General features: G+C 33.6%; 1 protein-coding gene and 1 long non-coding RNA gene across 2 annotated transcripts in view; one reads left to right on the top strand and one right to left on the bottom strand.

Annotated features, from left to right (window-relative positions):
* Positions 1–16200, bottom strand: part of LOC149800667 (arrestin domain-containing protein 3-like) — a 331927-nt gene that overhangs the window by 225280 nt on the left and 90447 nt on the right. The window lies entirely within an intron of this gene.
* On the top strand, positions 1678–11769 carry LOC149800673 (uncharacterized). The gene is made up of 3 exons (XR_016420546.1): positions 1678–2285; positions 4855–8855; positions 11527–11769. It is a non-coding gene; the product is annotated as an uncharacterized LOC149800673 (long non-coding RNA).

The following is a 16200-nucleotide window of genomic DNA, read 5'->3' as shown; positions in this document are numbered from 1 at the left end:
ATTTAAGAACTGAAAAGTCCACCATTACATTTTGTTACCAAATTTGCAAAAACACTGTTAACTACGAAAATAAATGGGGTATCAGGGCTGATCAAATATTGTTTTCACATACTCGTCCAAGACAAATAGTTTCGTAAAATTCACTTGTCTCACCTTACTTTTTACAAGTCCCAATAATGTAATCTCTTCCAAAGATTTGATAAAATGTATGCATTTTATTCCATAGATATAAGAAAGAAAATAATATACAACTTTATTTCCTAAAAGGATTTACATTTTTCACAAATATTGGTTGATGCTACACATTTCGCTGCTTAATGTGTATATGTTTTGCTACTGGAGATGGACTTCCTGCATGCCCTCATTTTTGCTGTTAATTCCGTATGATTGAAAAAAATCTTTAGGTCTTTCCTAACATATTACATCAGATCTGCCCTCTCATGCACAAAGTGCATCTTCTAACTAAAAATAGACTGGTTTAATTTCTAACCTATGCCAATTTCGGATATTCTTTACAATAACTGCAATCTTAGTAAATAAATTAAAGCCAACATTTTAACCATCCACTTCACATGAAATTATATTTATTGAAACTTTTTGTTTCCTTTGTAATTCTGTTGCCACTTTCAACCACATGCTGATAGTTACTTGCACTGTAATACCTCTACCAGTTAAGTTGTTCCGAGCACTTAAACATTAAGTTAAAGGCTGAATGGCTAAAAAAATTTATACTGTGCAAGGTGCATGTTCATATGTGAGCCATTAAACAAATTTGTGGGAGTCATCACACACCACTTAAGTGAGCGAATTCATGTAAAGTTTGTTCAAATGACACAATCACATTCCCAGGTAGGTTATCTGATGATCTGCTTATGACTGTGATAGTTCTTAACACCTGCTTTCAAACAATAAATTTTAACAGAAATACTGTATTTTATATTTTGATAAATGTCCAATGATAGTTATAGATCTTTTTTTAGCAAGCTTTCGTGATACTTTTGCTCATTATCCTGCCAAAGTGTCCTCAGTTTAAAAAATACCGCAATAACGTTCTTCCACCCCCACCCACCCATGAGATACTTAATTTAGAGATCTGTCCAGTCTTGTAAAGATATATGAGAACTTTTTAGTCTAAGCAAAATATCTGCAGTATAAAAAAGCAAGTTAATATTCTTTACTAATGGAAAATACCTTGTTACAAATTCTGAAAACTACACTTCGCTCGATAACGGTAAAGGACACTGATGCGGATAAGATGATAGTATTCCGAATATGACAGCACGTGATTAAAATCTCGTTTATGAGTTTAAATCTCGTTCGGTTCGTTAGTTAAATTGGAGCTCAAGATTATCAGCGGCGTTACTATCGTAGGAGCTGAAAATAATAGCTAAGTAGATCTCGTTTTTGAGTTGAAATCTCGTTCGAATCTCGTTCGGTACTAAAGACGGAGATCAAAATTACAGCGGCGTTACTGTCGAAGGAGCCGGTGATTGTAGTTTGTAGACTGAGCATCACGTGTTTCTGGAGCCGTAAATTGGCGATTTTTATTAACGGAGCCGTAGATTAAAAGTGTTTTAGGAGCCGCTAATTGTAGAAGGAGCCGCTAATTGTTGTAGGAGCCGCTAATTGTAGTTCATATAAAAATATAGGGAAAGATTGTAATCACCGTCATATGGAAAGCCGCAGGTACCCGGCGGTGATCAGAATTTTTTCCCTATATTATTATATGGGCAACAATTAGCGGCTCCGATAACAATTAGCGGCTCCTAAAATGACGGTGATTACAATCTTTCCCTATATTTGTATAGAAACTACAATTAGCGGCTCCTACAACAATCAGCGGCTCCTTCTACAATTAGCGGCTCCTAAAACACTTTTAATCTACGGCTCCGTTAATAAAAATCACAATTTACGGCTCCAGAAACACGTGAAGCTCAGTCTACAAACTACAATCGCCGGCTCCTTCCACAGTAACGCCGCTGTAATTTTGATCTCCGTCTTTACTACCGAACGAGATTCGAACGAGATTTCAACTCAAAAACGAGATCTACTAAGCTATTATCTCCAGCTCCTACGATAGTAACGCCGCCGATAATCTTGAGCTCCAATTTATCTAACGAACCGAACGAGATTTAAACTCATAAACGAGATTTTAATCACGTGACGACATATTCGGAATACCATCATCTTATCCGCATAAGTGTGTTGTATCTTAGAAGATGGAGAATCATCGATTTATGTTTTAGAAGAGTGAAGGCCAGTCATCCAATATCATTCGATGCAAGGTATTTTTTTTTCCAATAAACGAATAATTATAAATATAAACGTTTTAGGCAGGTATATTATAAATAAATATCATAATTACACCAACAGCCCCTGTGATCTGTACTGTAGTATAATACATGAAAGACCTCGAAATTACGTATCTCATGGAAGGGTGTAGTGAGTTGGAGCTTATCGCGTAGGTTGGATTTAAATTGAAATTCTTCAAATGAACTCGTGAGTAAACAGCTTTCTAACCAAATGGTGTAATAATTGATGATTTTTGTCTCTTTATATTTAACTAGTCGTTAACTAGAATGGGCAAGACCGCTCCAGTGGCCTAGGGATTAGTGTCCATCTCGGATGCGGGAGGTCGCGGGTTCGAAGCCCGGCCGATTCATACCAGAGATTTGTAAGAAGGGTAGTAACAGCTGCCTCGCTAGACGCTCAGCATTAAGAGGTTAGTGTTAGGACTGGTCGGCCTGGTGTTAGGATTATGTGACTGGGTGGGATATATTTGTGGCATGATGCCCCAGTGCTAGACATCACAATAAACTGAACAATTCTTAAAGCTACGTTAAAACTCCAAAACATACACACTAGCATATGCTAATAGGTATATCATCACGCCATTGGGCACTGTTTTTCTTTGCCTCAGGCTCTATATTATTTGTATGTAAGTAAAAGCACACAACACCAGCCCCTTATTCAGTTTAAGAAATATCACGAATGGCTTAACTTTTGTATTAAACACATAATATTATTGTAACACTTTGTGCGTATTTGCTTGTTTTTACTCAACAGGAATGATGTAGTTTATAATATTCTGTAAGCTTTAAATAATTCTGTACGTTTCCATTATGTCGTAATGTACTCGCACAAATAATAGGGTTATTGTGTCCTTTCATTTCAATATATTTCCACAATTGTCTTTAGTATGGGGGACATGGGTCAGTTATTTCCCCCTTAATATTCAAGGCAGCACTTGCAAATCTGGTTTACTTTGTCTATGTTCAACTGATACTCATGACTTTCTGAAAAGTGATTGTCGTGCCTCAATGAAAGAGTGAGTAACCCTTACTATAGACATTCCTTTAAAAAGGAATATCAGATTAATCAGTCACAGTGTGAATGTGGTATTGAAATTTGTTCAAATGACTGTATATGTCTGTATAATAGCTGGCCCTGAGTTAGTACTTTTATGTTGTCTTTGCTATGTTCATTAAATAAACTTTCTTGTATCATGCATTTTGTACCTTGGCATTTCATTGGTCTTAACTGCTGATATAACTTCCTGTCTGCAGCATGTTTTATGTATACATGCATGATACAAACCAGAACTCACATTATGGTAAATTATAGATATTGACATGGGTGAATTGTAATTACATTCTTTTTTTGTTTTGTCCCATTTGTACCAAAACACCCACCATCATGTTGATATTGAAATTTACACCAGGTACAAATTATTATTATTATTATTATTATTATTATTAATACTATGGTGCTTCTATTATCTTTTCAGTAGTGGTGATGATAATAATATTATCATTATCGCAAATAATCCCAGTATTTGTATCATAATGGCACATGTATGTGTTTGTATTTGTCCCTCATTGCATATGCTTTGATATGGGGGGAGCGGGGCAGTAATACAAATTTCAGTCAGTAAAAGTCATTAAGTTTGTCAGGTTGGAGTTTTTTTAATGGCTTGATCACAAACAGTATAAATGCTTTGCAGAAATAATAAACGTTTTTGTAAAGTATTGTTATGGTATTTTGTGTTGTAATGTTTTTTTCACTGTTATGAAATGGGCCTGTGTGTAGGGATTTAGCCAGGTGACTTAAAGATATAATTTTTATTTGCATGAAAGTTGTGCATTATTTCATGATAAAATAAAATGTGTACATTCATTCAGGGCTGACATCAAAAGTTTATTTCCAAATGCTGTGCACATCGATGGCCCTTCATTTAAAAGCAGGGGCCCTGCCAAATTGATTCAGATTGGGCCCCACGTTTGATAAGGCCATTACTGCATTCATTGCAGAATGCAAAATATTAGGATACAATTTCCATTGGATTTTTCATTATTACCACTAGGAAATACACTGGGTTTATATTGTGCAAGGTGCAGCAATTTTGTGGGGTGGGTGGTCTTCTGTGCCCAAATACAGCCATAATTGCAATGTAAATACTATATACTGTTAGTTTCCAATCTTTTTGTATCAGGAAGACTTCCCAACTTAAGTATTCATTAAGGTTTTATTCCCAACTATCAACCTAGAAAATTGTTTGTGAAGTCCTAAAAGAAGTTGGCAGGATGTTCCTTGGTGACATAACCAAGTTGCTGTACATTATTTTAGGACAATTTTAAGCACGTAAGAATTTATGCTTGCTATAGCAATTATTCATGCTGAATGATTGCACTATATGAGGCATCCTATGTTTTGTTTTATCTTTTGTATTGATTTTCATTGTTAGCAAAATGATTTTATTTTGTTTGCCTTTTTTATTTTCTGTTACACTTTATTTTATCAATGAATAAAGACCACATTGATAATATAAACTGCACATTACTATTTGATTTGCAGAGCATTTGCTGATGGAATTGTACAAGAACTAGATAAGAATGATGTAGAATGGAGAAAGAGAAGAAGGCTGCATCAAAAACAATATATCGGTAAAGTGAGTTACAGTGGACAGTATTGCAAATCTTTTTAACAAGTATTCACATAAATTGCATCCCATGCAAACATGAAATATTGCAATAAATTTGTTTCTTAAAAATGAAATCTCTTTAGATGGGTCACTTGATAACAGGGTATATTTGATTACTGGTAGCGTTGGATTACATGTGAAAAAGTCCTCCAATTATGATGTTATATCAGTTTGGTTGGGAAATCTATCTGTAATATAGGTCAATAAAAGAGTATCATAATAAAGCAGAGTGATTGTCGGTTATTTGTTTTAAAAAAAAGGCTTTTCATACATGGTTTACATTAGTCTCATTTAGCATTTGTCCCATTTTTGTGTGTCACAATTATATTTTGAATTTTCAGGGAGTGTGTGACTTAGTCATGAAATGTAGCACATGGATATTTTACCTACTTATGATAGTTTGTCAATTGGTATTTTTCAACAGATAGTGCTATTTATATAGCTTGTTTAATTTATGGCATTTCTTCTCAGTACACCCCAAACCATTGTATAGGTAATTAATCAGAAAATTTGTTGTTAGTATAAGCTTTTAAAATGGTTCAGTCTTATTCAGACATTTCCACTTTTAAAGCGTGGTTTCAGATGTTTTCACATTTTTATCAAGGACTGTATTTTGTATGTGTCTGGTACATTTTAATTTTGAAATGGTTTTTTATGGTCAGTGTACTTATCTCTTGCAGGGTCCAAACTATATAAGGCATATTGGTTAGTAAAAAAAATGATTGCCATATAAAAAAAATGTTATTACATGCATTCTGTGAGAGATGGCTTGCAGTTGAATGGCACAGCATTGTATATGTAACATTTCTTCCTGTCACATCATAGTTGATGTGGCATTTGTACAGTTCTAAAGAAAATTATTGGTAAAATTATTTCCTTCCTATATATTCTTGGTAAAAATATTCCTTTATAAAACAGGTTTTCCCACCATGCCATGTGATATGTGATTATAGATGTTATACTTACAGCAAGAAAAATTAGCATTTTGTGAGACAAAGAAAGGAATTGTAACTATGTAACCTTTCAGGCATGGAATGTATCTTTTGCTGAATATATCTGACTGTTAGCTTCATTATAACGTGATTCTGCTTATAACACGATGGCAGTATGGCTCCCATTTTTTTAATATAAGGTGACCTCTTTTTTTAACACCTAAATACATGCTATCGGAAAAACCAATTATTCTTATCCCTAGCAGATTTATATGATCAAGAGGTTAGTTAAAATTGATGACATTGAACTTTCAATGCACATTTTCTGTAGGGAAGTTTTTCAAAAAATTTGTTAACTCGATCCAACTTATATTGTGATGTTATTCTTTGTTATTTATTCTTTTCAAAGTTTGGGATATGATTGGAGTTTATATGATGTATACAGCTCTATCAGAATTTCATTTTCCCCCCTTCTTTGTAAGTCCAGTCTAGGGTCATGGGTATGAATATATGGTGTTTTTCAAAAGTGGGAAAAAGATAGGGACAATGTTGCTATGCTGCACACTTTTAAGTCTTGAAATATACATGTTTCTTTCTTTCAATATTTTCCTAATGTGATGTTATATTTCCTTTTTTCAGATGGGTATGATAAATTGACATCTTATGGTATTGGCATACATGGATGTATTGATAGGTATGTATGCATACATACATACATACATACATACATACATACATATATACATACGTACATACATAAAGCCACATTCAGTGGTTAGTGTGCCAGACTCAGGTCCATAAGGGGGTGGGTTTTGTATCTTACCATAGGACCAGTCTGTTCTTGGCAAGACACTTGACTCCAGTTGCCACAGCACTAAGTAACTGACCTTTGTTATTATACCTTAAAGCACCAAAACAAAGGTAGCAGAGAAAATACATAAGTGGTTATGATCTGGCAGTCTCAAAGGTTTCTAAAGTTGTGACCCAGGTAACCCAATGGTCATATAAACAAATCAGCAATAGCAAACATTTAAAACTTAAAATTATATTAAGTTCTAGGTAGAACCTTTAAGACCTATGATGGTTTAAAATTTTACAACCAAAGGTACATTTTAGACCACTCATAAATCATGTCCCATAGTTAGCATATTGAACTGTGTTTTTATCTTGAACTGTTTGTAAGTTGCATGGCACAGTGAACATACACATGCATACATCACACATACACGTACACAAGGACCTAAAATCTAATAACATCCATTGGGAAGACATCTTGATTTAAATAAATTTTATTTACAGTTGGACTAAAATGTAAAAATAGTTATTTTATAAGACATTATTTTAGTAACAGATGTTTCCTATTTTAAGTGAAAGTGCAACATTAATGGGAAAGCTGAAGATTCTGCTGTGAATGTTTATGCAAATTTGTTCTATTCATTCTTCAGCTTTTTATTATATTTCATTTCTGTTATGTACATACAGTTTATCTTGACAATGGATAAATTACCCCGCCTTGTGTGATACAATGTATTTTTAAGTAATCTTATTTTCAGTTTTTTGCAGAAGATAATATGGCTACATGCTGGAATAACTAATAGATGACCAGATATAGTTGCCTTGTACTTTGTCAATACAGTTGTTAAATCCCATGGTAAATGAAGACAATATCAACTCACATAATGCAAATTATAAAGTAATTACATGTTTATATATATTATTGTAATTGCAGTTAAAATGTTGAATAATTGGCATCTCAGTATTGTCATTTTTTAAAATGAAATCTTGACAGGTATGTATTTGACTTGGAATTGTAAACTGAATAAATTTATTGCAGTGTTTATTATGTCTTCCTGTTCACACTCACGATTTTAAAGGTGGGTATACTTTTTTAATGACTGTTTTATACACCCATACAAAGAAATTATATGCCAAAACAAAGTGTTACTGTAAAAATTGAATTACTTGAAGACAGTAAATGAGATATTCAAATGCAGGATTAACTGAGCTATGTCATCTCTTCTTGGACTATGGATGTAAGCAAAGCTAGATATAATTGGTTGATTGGTCAGTCATACATCTATTTGTTTGCAGGCCTGGTGTCACACATGTAAAGCTTACTATTTTGTACAAATCTTGCATTATCTCTGCTATAGTAACGGCTAAGAGGGGCAGATTTAGAACGTTTATGATCCATATCATATGAATGTTTTGCTCATCGATCTTAATTATTATTTCTTAATTGCCCTTGAAGCAAATACTGTATTGGCATTTGGTTTTGGTATTATAGGCAGTGTATCCCCTAGGGGTGTAAGACTGAGAGTCAAAAATCTCCTTGGTGTCAAAACTGGGGGTCAGACTGAGTAAAAAATAAACTTTGGTATCAAAACTGGGGGTCAAATTAAAAATTTGGGGGTCTCTGAAGCACAAATGAGGGTGAAGGAAAATACTGATTATAGGGGAAAAAAGTATATTACTTACAGTATTCTCATGGTGAACTAGTAATTTTCTCAGTGTCTTTTTGATAACAGAACAATGCTGTTGTACACTACACAATTTGTGCAACTACCACTATGTCACAAGTTTACATGACCAGTTTATGTGGTAGTTGGATTCCAACAAAGTTTGTAAAAATTTAGTAAAATAACAAATCTTGTTCATTTCCTGTACATTAGTAAAAATACAGACAGTATTTAAAGGCAAAAGAGAACTTTAACTTCCATCACAAAAGCCGATATAAATTATTATAAATTTTGTATATGATGCTAATAATATTATACTAACCTACTTTTCAGGGTGTCCAGTAAAAGTGAGAGGCAATCCAGGCACTGGAAATGGCATAGTTGCTGCAGTGCAGATGGCCTTCTTAGCAATGAAAATGCCTTCATATATGGTGCATCACATGTAAACCAGGCAGGTTTTGAATTGAAAGAAGGGTAATATAGGTCAGTTAGAAACCATTGCAAGTGCCCTTTTGTATATCTATATATTGTATATATTGTTTAACTCTTGTCCACGATTGTAAGGGTCATATGTAAGCAAGATATTGCAAAGCTAACTTTCGTCCATGATTGTAGATTATCATCTGAGATGATATTTGTAAACATGTTTACCTGGCTTTGAGTTCAGAAAATTGTTTCGTCCATTAGAAAAAAAATGTTCTCATTTGCCAGGTATTTTGCTAAAAAGTAAAACTATAAAGTAAACAGACCTTACCTTGTTTACGAATTTGATGGGAAAAGGACCCACATCCTATATCTCTTATTGTCTTAGGTTTTTATATAAAGTTTGTGATCAATTTTATATAAAGGTTGTGATCAACATAGTTAACAACATATTCCTATTGTAACATCTCTCAAGTGAAATCTGTCTTTTAGTTGTGTTCAGTTGTAATTTCACATGATTTATATACTTCATTTATTCACTGAAATAACAAAGTGCTTACAGATACTTTTGGACTGTTTTAGGATTAGAGTGAATTCCTTCAAGGACATTCTAGATTATATCATTGTGATGGATAAGATTATCACATCGGCACATTTAAGACTGTTGGAACTACAGCACATTCAAGATTGGAATCAATTTGTAACACCACTGTAATTCATTTGGAACACCTTTTTTCCTTTTGGATCTGTGAGAGCTATTTGGGATATATTTCATAATGTAAGCTACTTTTAAATTTTCACATTATCTGTGAAAATAAAGTATTTGTTGAATTTTACTTGTTGGTTTCACTTTTTTCTCTTTAAGATCTTTGAGGTATAATACCTCTAACTTCAGATCAGCATGCTCATCTGATTGAAAATAAGAGACTTTGCTCTGTAAGTGTTCTATATGTATGAAGTTATGAATGCAAGTACAATTAATATGAATCCTTGTTATACTTTAATACCTTGTATGAGTTTCAAAAAATGAAAAGATGGCAGAAATTGGATTAATTAGTATAGCAGTTGCTTCCCACTTCATTTTTGTCTTGTCCTAACCATATCTTTGGAGACACCCATTCGGGTCATCATCACATACATCTGGGTCATTGCCATACCACATTTGGGTCATCATCACAAGTACATTTGGAACTCTGTCACACCACATTTGGGTCATCATCACATATACATTTGGGTCACCATCACATATAAATTTGGGTCACCATCACATATACATTTGGGTTACCATCACATATAAATGTGGGCCATCATCACATATATACATTTGCGTCACAATCACATGTACATTTGGGTCAGTATTATTGTTTCAGGTCTGACGTTTGAAAAACCATTTATATATCTAATGTCTTGTGAGCATTGTCAAGCATAACATGTAATGAAAGAATACACTTTTTGGAATCCTTAGAAGTTAAAATATTATCGGTATGGATAGATTGGATGTAATACAATAGTTATTATTCTCTGCATGTATTTTCTTTTTCCAGTGAACAGGATGATACAAGTTGTTCAAGTTAATTTGGCAAATTTCCTAAAATTGCCAGATTAAAACACCTGCAGTATTTGTTACATGTATGACACATGCACGAAATGAAAATATGCCAAACCACATAAACACAAAAATAGAGATCCCTTTTTCTTTCTTAAAAAAAACCCTTTGTTTCTCTAAATTTACATTTTCTTAAAAACATTTCTTCTATGATCACATCTGAGTCATCATTTTTAATAGACGTCAAAATACATGTACTCTGTATCACTATTCCAAGCTGTGTCTGCAGTTTGTATATGTACTGCTCATTCAGAAACATCTAAGAGACATGGTAGGACTGTGGAACATCAATAAAACATGGAGGATGTAGTTAATGGCATGGTACAAAATTTGCACCAAATGGGCTGAACTCTTTTCCGAATGATCTATTGTCGTTTTGAAATATCAACAGTTTGTGAAGGAAGGACACATTGATATCCATATCTCTTTTTAAAATATGGGCTTTTAGAAATAACAACCTATTATTCTGTTGACTGCCATTGGATAGCAAGTGTTAAATACTGATTTATGCTGCAAAAATAAAAGAGGCAACATCTTTTGAATGTTTTCATTTTGCATAATAAGCTCGTACTGTTTTATGTAGCCTGCACACTTGGTCGGCAAGCTCCCAAACAGTTGGAAGAATAAAATGATCCAGGTCATTTTAACTTTTGTTAGTTTGAGAAACTACACTTTCTTCTGACAAAGATAACTGCTGGTGTTCTCTGTGAAATAAGAGACTCGATAACTTGTTTGAATGGACGTGTAGAATTTGTTCATATGCTCCTCCTGGTGTCAATATTATTTCGTGTACTAAAATTACAGGGTTTTTTTCTCTAAAATGTTGAATTAAAAATGAAGGGAATCTACTTACACCATACATGGTAATTTACAGCGGCTTTTCTACATTTATTATTTTTATATTGTAACCAAACAATGCATTTGAACCTGTTGTAAGCTGTTATTTCAAAGACTTTAAAGAATATGGTCTCTTAAGACAGGTTTATTTTAACAAGTCAGTTAGAAGAAGCATTTAAAAAAAATGCTGCTCTATGTCAGGGATGGAATATATTCATGGTCAATGTGGCTGTTAATGCTGGTTTAACTACATCAATACAATTTAATCTTAATACAAATTTTTTTCAGGAGCAGAGAACTGTTAAGCACCAATGACAGAGGAAATTCAGGACTTGAAGGAACTGTGTCAAAATAATTATACAGAACTTGATCCAGATTTTGTTAGAATTATACAAGAAGCAACAGAGACTTATCAGATACCAAATGCAGCCGAAGACTTTTATGCTACTAAAAACTTTGTTTTGTCAGAAGTGATTACAAAACTGTATTATCAGATGTAACAGAACAAATTAAATTGAATTATAATTATTATCCATACAGTTATTATCTTTACTACCATGACAAATGTTTGCTTTTTACATCATGTGCTTAAGAATGAATCTAATTATACAATCACATCACTAGCATATACCAAGAAATTAAAAGCAAATATTGTACAATTATAATAACTATGGTTAAGGTAACAATAAATACAATTCGGAGAGAGGAGCTGAGAGAGTGAGATGCAAGAAAAAGTTTTTATTCTCGCATACAGTCCTCCCTACATGATTGCCATATAATAAAATGTAATTTGTCATACAGAAAAACCAAGATAATCAAGCATGATTAAAGACTTGTAATGTCACATCTAAAGGCATTCATTAGTCTAAGCCAGTGTAATTGTCGTTTAATAATAAAGGCTGACTTAACGGGGAATACAAGTTCATCAGCTATTGACACAAGTGCAAGTAGAATCTACATCAGCCAATTTTTCTTTCATCAAAACAAATTAACACTTTTTGTCACAAGATTATATATAATAAGACTTCCCAGTAGATGTTGTCATTGCATCAAGCTCTTAAATATGCCAGAATGTTAATATTGACTTCATTACCTATACATATACGATTGAAGAAGTATACAGGGCTCCCATGCTACTTGGAAATTTGGAAAAAGTTGGAAGAAATGATAATTTCTTTTCTGAACATGAAAATTCCTTGAAGTTTGCAAATGTTGATGAAAGTCAGGAAAGTTTGCAACTACTTGATGACAGAAACAATTACGTAATTGAGTTGTAACTGATTGTGAATTATATTTATTGAGTTCTGCCCAGAATATTCGGAGGTTGCAGTATGGATCATTAGGGTGGTTACCATAATCATAGTTGTTGAGTCAACCTTAACACTCACTGGATTAGATTAGAAGACTGGTTGTTTCACAGTCAGCTTGATATTGATATTTTGTCTGACATGAAAGGTTTGAAAACCAGTCTAGCATCACAAGACACCAACATGTTGTCGGCAAAGCGTAGCTGCATACCAGATGGCCTAGCAAACTTAATGCTGTTACCCCGAGGCACACCTACATGAAACCGATATGAAAATTATTTATTTTCTCAGAAAATGCAAGTATTAGAATAATTATGTCTTTACTCTGCTGAAAGATAAGATGAAACTATGGTGTTGATGAAATCTGACCTGATACTCACCATTTGCACTGCTAGTCGCATGGGTACACAAATATCACAACCAACATATTCATGACATCATAGGTCCAGTTGTCACATGATGTCAGTAATAACCCATTTCAGATGCAGAAACAAAAAAAAATACGAAATGAAAAATAAAGTTGTAAACTGTTCGTAATAAAGAAACTACAATGAAAGAACACAGAATTCTGTATATATTTATTAAAAAAATAACTGTTTTGTTGTATCATGTGACTACCTTGTTGACATGTGCTCTTTGCTTGATGAACTGTCCAGATTGCAGTGACAGCGACAGGTTTCTGGTTGTTTTCTCAACATAAACATATTCTTTCTGGTTCTTACAGAAGCTTTCTGGCTTTCATTTAATATATTTTAATTTTTTTACATTAGATAGAAGCTTGTTGATGTCATCCGACTATTGGATTTCTGTTGTATTGTGAGATTTGTGGAATCATATAACTAGTAATGCAAATGCAGATAGTGAGTACCGGGTCAGGTTCTATCTGTGCTGTAGTCTTGTCTAGTCTGTCACGGATTAAGACATAATGATTATAATACTCTCCATTTCTGAGAAAATGAATCACCTTCCTATTGATTTCATACAGGTATGACTTGATGTGACATTGTTTCAAGTTTTCCAGGACCACTGGTGGGGTTCAAGTTAAATTTGTAGTCAAAATGTTGAATCTCTGATGGTAATTTTGGTGTTAAACTATGACACTGAACATGTGGCTCAAAGGATTGGTTTCAAATCCTTATCGGTCGCAGGAGAAATGTGAGATTGTTGTCCCTTGTAATGTGAGTATCACTACAGGTTTAGGTACTGCTCTTCTTTCTGTAATACTGCTCTGGTGGTCTAGTGGTTAGAGCGTCCGCCTGGGATGCGGGAGGTCGTGGGTTCGATCCCCGGCCGAGTCATACCTAAGACTTACAAAAATGGTACTAATAGCTGCCTCGCTTGACACTCAGCATTAAGAGGTTAGTGTTAGGACTGGTCGGCCTGGTGTCAGGATAATGTGACTGGGTGGGACATCATGCTACATGTCTGCGGCATGATGCCCCAGTGCTAGACATCACTATAAACTGCCACATAGCAGACATCGTAGCGATATGACTGAAAAATTGTTAAAACTATGTTAAAAATCCAAATCACATCACATCTTTCTGTAATTGCAGTTTCATTTGTAACTCCTATTTTTGTATCTGTCTCTCTCTTTTTCCTGCATTTGCATCTCCCTTTCTTTTTCCTGCATTTGTATTTTTATTTCTTTTTCTTCCTTTTGCATTTGTCATTTCTTCTCCTTTTCTTTCTCTTCTTTTTGAATTTGCATTTGTTTATCTCTTTCCTCTTTTTCAAGCTTTCTTAACTTTATTTTGTTCTTGAATTTTAATTTCAATTTCATAACTTGCAGGTTTGAGCCAGAGTCAAAGCACTTTTGTCCAAAATATTCTTCTCTACCAAATTTAAACCAAAATATTTTTTATTTCATGTTTTAACAAATATGGCTTTGCACAGGAAAGATATTGTCTGGAACGTTGGAGCAATTCGTCCTCTTTCAAAGACTGATTGTTCCTGGCTAGGATTTAAAGTACAATTCTCCACTTTGGTTTATATCGTAAAAGCTTGTTGGTTTCACTATGTAAAGTCAGAAATATTAGGGACTAAGATAACTTAAATTTCAAAACAATTTCAATTTCTGTGAAATTCATATCCCCAGTTAGCCCCCAAGTTTCTGTTACGTCTCAATGATTGCAAACTTAAGTAACAGAAAAGAAGCAAAAACAACTAATTTTATAAAACTTAACAGTTTAATTATCAAAGTTATAAATAAAAAATATGAAAGGAACATAAAGTATTATTTAGTGAATTCAAGCTAATCCTTATACTGGTCTGTGAAAGTCCTAAATGATAGAAATGTTCCTCATAAATTTCAATACCGGAAATGTACTGGTCCTCCAAGAACTTTGTAGTTGTCAAGATGGCGTTGTCCTGAATTCCTTCAATAACAGTTCCAGACTAATATTTAAGTCTAAATAATGAGCGCTTTCTATTTACACTGAACAGTCCAAACAAATGTTTTTCCTGTCTGAAAATATCTAAACTTGTACAACACAAAATACGTCTATAGACTTAAAACTGGAATGCAATAATGTGAATGAACACAATAATGTGAATAACTCCAAACTTAGGAATGAAACAGTGCTTAATTTTCTCCTTGTATATAACATTTGTTGTGACAGAACTTCGCAATAGACCCCACATGACAGCATACACTATTGATTTTGCGTCGAATTACCCAAAGTGAATATTATTCACATAACCTCGCGCAACCAATGGGAAGCCACAGAAGTATCGAAACACCGGTCTCATCAGTCACTGTTAAACTAAACTGTATGCCATTTTAAGTCTTATTAAGATTATTATTACTAATTGTCAACACTGAACTAAAGGAGATTTTTGCTTAAGTGTGGCGTTCAGATATCCCGAAGACCAGACACCATGTAATTTTCTCAAGAAAGAAACCAAATGACCTGGAAATTACCTAGCTTAAGTTGGAAGATGGAGTAATACTTTAACTGCAATGATTTTGAAATTTATGAAGAACTAAATTTAAGAACTGAAAAGTCCACCCTTACATTTTGTTACCAAATTTGCAAAAACACTGTTAACTAAGAAAATAAATGGGGTATCAGGGCTGATCAAATATTGTTTTCACATACTCGTCCAAGACAAATAGTTTCATAAAATTCACTTGTCTCACCTTACTTTTTACAAGTCCCAATAATGTAATCTCTTCCAAAGATTTGATAAAATGTATGCATTTTATTCCATAGATATAAGAAAGAAAATAATATACAACTTTATTTCCTAAAAGGATTTACATTTTTCACAAATATTGGTTGATGCTACACATTTCGCTGCTTAATGTGTATATGTTTTGCTACTGGAGATGGACTTCCTGCATGCCCTCATTTTTGCTGTTAATTCCATGTGATTGAAAAAAATCTTTAGGTCTTTCCTAACATATTACATCAGATCTGCCCTCTCATGCACAAAGTGCATCTTCTAACTAAAAATACACTGGTTTAATTTCTAATCTATGCCAATTTCGGATATTCTTTACAATAACTGCAATCTTAGTAAATAAATTAAAGCCAACATTTTAACCATCCACTTCACATGAAATTATATTTATTGAAACTTTTTGTTTCCTTTGTAACTCTGTTGCCACTTTCAACCACATGCTGATAGTTACTTGCACTGTAATACCTCT

This window comes from Sinohyriopsis cumingii, chromosome 4, assembly GCF_028554795.1.
Source record: "Sinohyriopsis cumingii isolate HCF-2022 chromosome 4, ASM2855479v2, whole genome shotgun sequence".
Lineage (NCBI taxonomy): Eukaryota > Metazoa > Mollusca > Bivalvia > Unionida > Unionidae > Sinohyriopsis > Sinohyriopsis cumingii.
The sequence above is the reverse complement of the archived record's forward strand: the minus strand, read 5'-3'. Positions and strand labels throughout refer to the sequence as shown.